The following is a 6,194-nucleotide window of genomic DNA, read 5'->3' as shown; positions in this document are numbered from 1 at the left end:
AGATCACACGAAGAGCAGATCGAGGCGAAGCACACGAGCAGTTTACCCAGCTTCAGAGCTCTCCGGAGAGATAACACTCCTACTGCTGATTGCTTGATTATCTTGTGTTCTTGCTCCAGAGAGAGAGCGTAGTGTTTTTCTGGGTTCCGAACCAGTCGAACCCCCCCTACGTTGCGCATGGGCCTCCTTTTATACGCTAAAGGGGTCACCGACAGGTGGCAACGCAGAGAAGGGCACAAATGTAAAAAGTGAGGTGGTTGGTACAGTTACTTGTACAGTGCACCCTACCTAACCCTGACGGCAGGGGACAAGGGCATTAAATGCCCGTCTGAGTCACCCAAACAGTGCAGAAAAGGACCGTTAGGGGCGCCACCATTCGCCACGATGGCGATCTTGTCAGCTTCGCATGCCACTGCGCACCGCTGGCTGCACAGCCTCCCGCCACGCGCGCCTGGAGAGGCCCCCAGAGCGACACGTTGGTGGATGCGCTGGAGCGTGGGCGCAGAGTGGCCGCCTGCTGCGGCAAGCGCCTTGCCACTGCTGTTATCTTGTCGGGTCCGGAAGCTTGTCGCTCACCGGGCCTCGAGGTACCTTGGTTGGTCTTCCTGGCAAGCTCCTCTTGCCGGGGCCTTGTTGCCTTGCCGGAGCGCGTGGCGCGTCGCGGCAAGTTCCTTGGAGTGCCTTGGTTGGCCTTCCCGGCAAGCTCCTCTTGCCGGGGCCTTGTCTCCCGAGCTTAAATACTTTGTTCTTGAATGGCTCCAAGGGAACCACGGAGGATCTTGGCGTTCGCCCGGCAAGCCTTGCCGCGGGGTTATGCAACTGCCCGTGCACAAGTTCGGGGTACTAGGGTACCCCTATTCTAGTACACCGACAGGAGCCCCCGGGCCTGGGCCAGACACGGTGCCGAGCGCTGTTGGGCCAGGCCCAAGACAGGGCACGGGCACACGCGGACTGGGCCACGCCGAATCTCGCTCCGTATCCACCGCGCTCTCCCCTAACGGCACACGTTGAATGCGGCGTCGTGGGAGAGATCGTGGGTGGTTCTTTATTCGGAAGGGCGAAACGTCCGCCCCGTCCCTCTTTATAAGCAGAGGAAACAGGGGCAGTTCGTTCCCCCTCGCTGGTTGCTACTACTCCATCTTCACGAACCTCCGCCGCCCCCCCTTCTTCTCGAAGCCGAGAGAGCAGCGCTCCGCCCCCCATTGCCACCAGCATCACCAACACCGTCGACCTCCCCCACCACCTCCGCCATGGCTCCGAAAGCCGACAAGGGAAAGGGCGTGAAGTCGGCCGAGGCGCAGCGGCTCGCGGCGCTGCGAAAGGAGCGGGCGATCTTCTCCCCCCAGCTCGGCACGAAGGAGCTGAGGGAGTACTTCCACCTCTTTTGGGCGACGGAGACGCGTGCGCATCCGCGCACGAGGGTACTCCCAGCCGCTGCTTCGGAACTGGCTCCAAACGGGTACCCATTCTTCGCGCTGTTCTTCTATTGCGGGCTCTGCCCGCCCTTCTCGGAGTTCTTCTGCGATATCATGAACACCTACGGCCTCCGCCTCTTCGATTTCACCCCCAACACCGTTCTGACCATGGCAGTTTTCGCACATTTGTGCGAAAACTTTGTCGGAGTCCACCCCAATGTTGCCCTTTTCCGCCACTTCTTCATGCCTCGGGTAGAGAGAGGAGAGCCGCTTGCCGGAGGGATCGCCTGGATCTCGAGAGTCGGCAAGAAGGAGGCGTACTTGGAGGGTGAGCTCCGCAGCAAGTGGGAGGAGTGGAGAGCGGAGTGGTGCTGGATCGTCGAGGAGAATCCGCAGCCCTTCACCGCCGTGCGCCAAGCTCCAATAGTGCGCGGCAATGACTGGAGCAACGTGGCCCCAGAAGACGAGAGGCTGAAGATCGCCATCACTAGGATCCTTCGCCTCAGGCTTGCCGGGCTCACTGTAGGCGCTGTAGGTGCAGATTTCCTCTGCCGCCGCATCGCCCCCCTGCAGGAGAGGGGGAGGCCCGCCTGGGAATTCAAGAACTCGGCGGACATCATGAGGCTGCGGCCGGGCCTCAACTACAACTTCACTGTCTTGGAGCTGGATGCAATGCTCCTGGAGTTGTTCAAACGCGATCCCCAGCACCCATTCACGCTGGCGAGGGGCGTCGTTCCATTGTGCAATAAGTCTTCGCTTGACCGGATCCGCGCCATGATGCCGTTGTGCGATTCACACGGAATCATTCCAACTTGGCAAGAGCCTGCGAATTACGTCGTGCAAGCGTTCTTCGACAACTTGGAAGAAATGCCGGTCTGCGTTGACGAGCAGAAGAGCCTCACCCGTGACACCATCGACGAGGAGCTGCAGCGCATCGCCACTAGGGCGGAAGAGGTTGCGGCCGCAGCTGCCGCGGGCGCGTTCGGGTTCACTGTGGAGGAGGCGGAGGCGGCAGAGGCGGCAAATCTCGCCGAGCGCGCGGAATTCATTGGCGAGGAAGAGCCTGCCGGCTCTGAAGCTGAGCCGAGCGAGGCCGGCGAGGAAGAGCCCGAGCCTTCAGAAAGCTTGCCGCAGGCGGAGCCCCCGGCCCCGCCAAGAAGGCGTCTTCGCAGGGCCGCGGACGTAGCGGGGTGGCAGTCGGGTCAACAGCCGCCGAGCCGTGTGACACGCTCTACCGCGGCAAGCAATGTTGCCGCGGGAGCGCCTCACGCAGCAGCGGCAACTGAAGCGGGATCTTCCCGGGCCACCGCCATCGCCCCCGCCAAGCGGGCAAGGGATCCTACTCCTCCGCCTCGCCGCACCGGAGGGGAGCCGGACTTCGATCTTTCCGCGCTTAGCTCCGACGAGGAGGAAGAAGAGTAAGTTTCTTTGGTGCTCTTGTAGTTCTTCAATCTTGCTGTTTTTATCTTGTATCTAACTTGCTTCAATCTGAACTCCTTTCTTTTCAGGACGCTGGCCTAGAGAGCGACGAAGAGGGCCAAGGCCGCGGTGATTGTCATCGAAGATGACCCCACCGTGTCAGCAGGGGGTGGGTCCGAGACCACCTTGACGGACCCGGCAACCACTCCTCAAAGCAGCCCCCAGCGCAGCCCCCAACGTAAGTTCATAGTTAGCTTTCTGCTGTCAGGCACGCATGAGTGCTTTTTCCTTTGTTGATATCTTGCTTGTTGATTTGTGTAGGAGCAGAGCAGCCACATCAGGAGCGCCCGGAAGCTGGTCCCGAAGTGCCATCTGCTTCGACTATGCCGCCAAGGGAGGAGTCCCCGGCAAGGGAGCGCTCTCCGGCAAGGGAGAACTCTCCGGCAAGGGGCAGTTCTCCAGCAAGGGACAGCACCGTCGATCCTGCGGCGGCCGAGATCACAACTGCAGATCTTGGCACAGGTAATCACTTGTCCAAAAACTTTCCCTTGGGTTCTTCTTCTTCTGATTTTCTTCTCTTGGATTTTTGATTGATTTTTCTCCCTTCTTCGTTCTTCAGACCCATCTGCTGCTGAGCCAATGGAGACAGAGGGCGCCGGCGAGGAAGGCGCGCATGGCAGCACTAACGACACCGCCGCCAACGAAGAAGGGGCCAGTGCTGATGAGACCGCCGGCGAGGAGGCCGCCAAGGCTGCCGCCGCAGAAGCCGGCGAGGGGTCGGGCGATCGCACTGACGACCCTGAGGCCGCAGGAGCACCAGGCGCTGCGCCGACCGCCGATCCCTCTGCCGCTGCTGCGAAGCCGGGCTCCGAGGAGCCCCAGCCCGGCGCCTACTTGAAGGCCGACGACGATATCTTCATCAAGCTACCCTGGGCGTCGAGCTCCAGGGCGCCGGTCGAGAGGGAAACTTTCGATGAGGAGGTGCTCGCCTCCGCTGGACTGTCGTTGGTCGACGCGCCCAGCAGCAGCAGTGGCGAGCCTGAGGAGGAGAAGCTGCTGCGGAAGCTGCTGTCACTCTACCGCGCACGGCAAGCCAAGCTGGCTTCCCGGAAAGCGCTTGTCGCGAAGGCGGGAGTTGATATGGAGAAGCGCGCGGAGGAGCTCCGGGGCCACAATCAAGAAGCTCTCCGGTCCCTGGCACAGGAGCAGGAGCAACTCGCCGAGGAGCGCACGACCTTCCTTCTCGAGAAGGCCGAAGCTGAGGAGGAACAAAGGCTGGCCGCCGAGAAGCAGTCCGCGCGAGAAGGCGAATTGGTGCAGCGGAAGGCCAACCTTGACAGCTACGAGGAGGAGCTCGCCGAGCGCAAGCAAGCACTTGGCGGGGCGCTCAAGGAAGCCAAGGACGCTGCCGCAACCGCAGAGGCCGCCAAGAAGGAGCTGGAGGAGAAGGTGGCGCAGCTGGAGGCCAACATCGGGAAGAGTGGCGAGGAGCTTGCCGCGCTCAAGCGTGAGCATGAGAAGGATGCTGCCGCCCACGGTGAGCTGCAAGGTCTTCTCGCTGAGAGGGGCAAGGAGCTCAGCGCCGCCAAGGATTCCAATGCAGACCTGGAGTTGAAGCTGGCCACGCTGACACAGACGCTGGACGACACCAAGGAGCGGGAGAAGACCTTGTCGGAGAAGGTCAAGGCTGACAAGGCGCTGCTGGAGAGCATCGCAGTTACCCAGAACTCATTCAGAGATACTGTGGAGCACTGGACCGAGGGTCTGGTGAATATTGCCGCAGTCATCGACGAGGAGCTGGCGCAGCTGGGGATGGAGGACTTTGGGTATCCCTCCGACGAGAATCTCCAACCCAGCGCCAAGCTCAGCCTGTTCTTCAAGGGCGTGGCGACGACACTCCAGCGGCTCCGGGAGAGGATCCCAAAGCAACTGGCCGACGAGTCGCGCAGAATCTGCGTCGGGGTTCTCCAGAAGGTGCTGATGAAGGTGGCCTTCCGCAATCCAGGCCTCAGCTTCACCAACGTCCTCAAGTCCTTGCCGCCAGACGCCGATCGGGACGCACTCAAGGCCCTTGTCGCACCCATTGTGGACAAGGTGAGCGAGATCAAGAGGGCTGAGGGCGATCGCGTAGACTAGGCCGCCCATTTCTTCTTTTCCCTTGTCGCTGCTAATCATGTTATGAAAACAGTCTATTAGAGCTGCGACAAGTTATCTTGTAATATAACTTTATTTCTGTTATCAATTGCTATGTTATTTCCTCTACTAGATTCCTTCCTTTGTATGTTTTTACCCTACGCTCCTAGGGAACTTGTCGGCGCAGGCACCCGAGACGCGAGCGCTAAGTGCGAAACGTCAGCAGCCTGCTGGCGGCGCTGCTTCCGACAAGAAACCTTGTCGCGACTAGATGCAGCACACTTAAGTTGTTGAGCGGACTCGAAACAAAGTAAGGGCGCAACTAGCCACGAGTTGGTTCCTTCGCGCACAGGTTTTCCATACAAAGCAGGGTCGTTCGAGGAAGATAACTCAAAAATTTAAAAACTGATTGCTCAAACTTTGGCAACTTAGCTTTTCTGTCGTTTGCTTCCCGGCAAGGCAAAACTTTGCTTGAACGACACCTGGTCCATACCACAATCTTCTCCTTCCCCCCCAGCAAACTTGTGTGCGAGGGAACCTTCTTTTCCTTTGTTGAAAAAAAAGAAAGAAGAGAAAATAATGATATGGAGCCCTTCGGCTCGTTATTGCTTACCGGATGTAGGTGCTGCACAAAGTGTTAGATAACGCATGCAAGAAAGAAACTAATGCATGAAATGGACAAGTTGTGCGGAGCACATGGGGTTTTACTTATGCACGGGATCTGCGCCCGGCTTTGTACAAAGGATTACATGCAACAGCGGCAAGACTTGTACAAAAGGTGGTTGCCGGAACGGGTTCCGGCAACCGCGCCCTACGGGAAAAACTTACGAAGATGTTCTATGTTCCAGGAATTGCTCACCGGAATGCCATCTTTGGTCTCAAGGCGGACAGTGCCAGGCCTAGTGACTCGTTTCACCCGATAAGGGCCTTCCCACTTCGGCGTCAACTTGTTGGAATTCTTGGCGGACTGAACGCGCCGAAGAACAAGGTCGCCTTCGTTGAAGCTTCTGGCCTTAAATTTGCGGCTATGGTAGCGGCGCAAAGCTTGCTGGTATCGAGCAGCTCGTACAGCAGCCTGAAGACGATCTTCCTCAAGGAGCAGCGCGTCGTCTTGTCGCAGCTGTTCTTGCTCAAGCTCATCATAAGCGAGCACTCGAGGCGATCCGTATACGAGTTCCGTGGGGAGAATTGCCTCTGCTCCATAGACTAGAGCGAAAGGCGTCTGGC

This window comes from Triticum aestivum, chromosome 4A, assembly GCF_018294505.1.
Source record: "Triticum aestivum cultivar Chinese Spring chromosome 4A, IWGSC CS RefSeq v2.1, whole genome shotgun sequence".
Classification (NCBI taxonomy): Eukaryota; Viridiplantae; Streptophyta; class Magnoliopsida; order Poales; family Poaceae; genus Triticum; species Triticum aestivum.
This window is presented reverse-complemented; position numbering follows the sequence as displayed.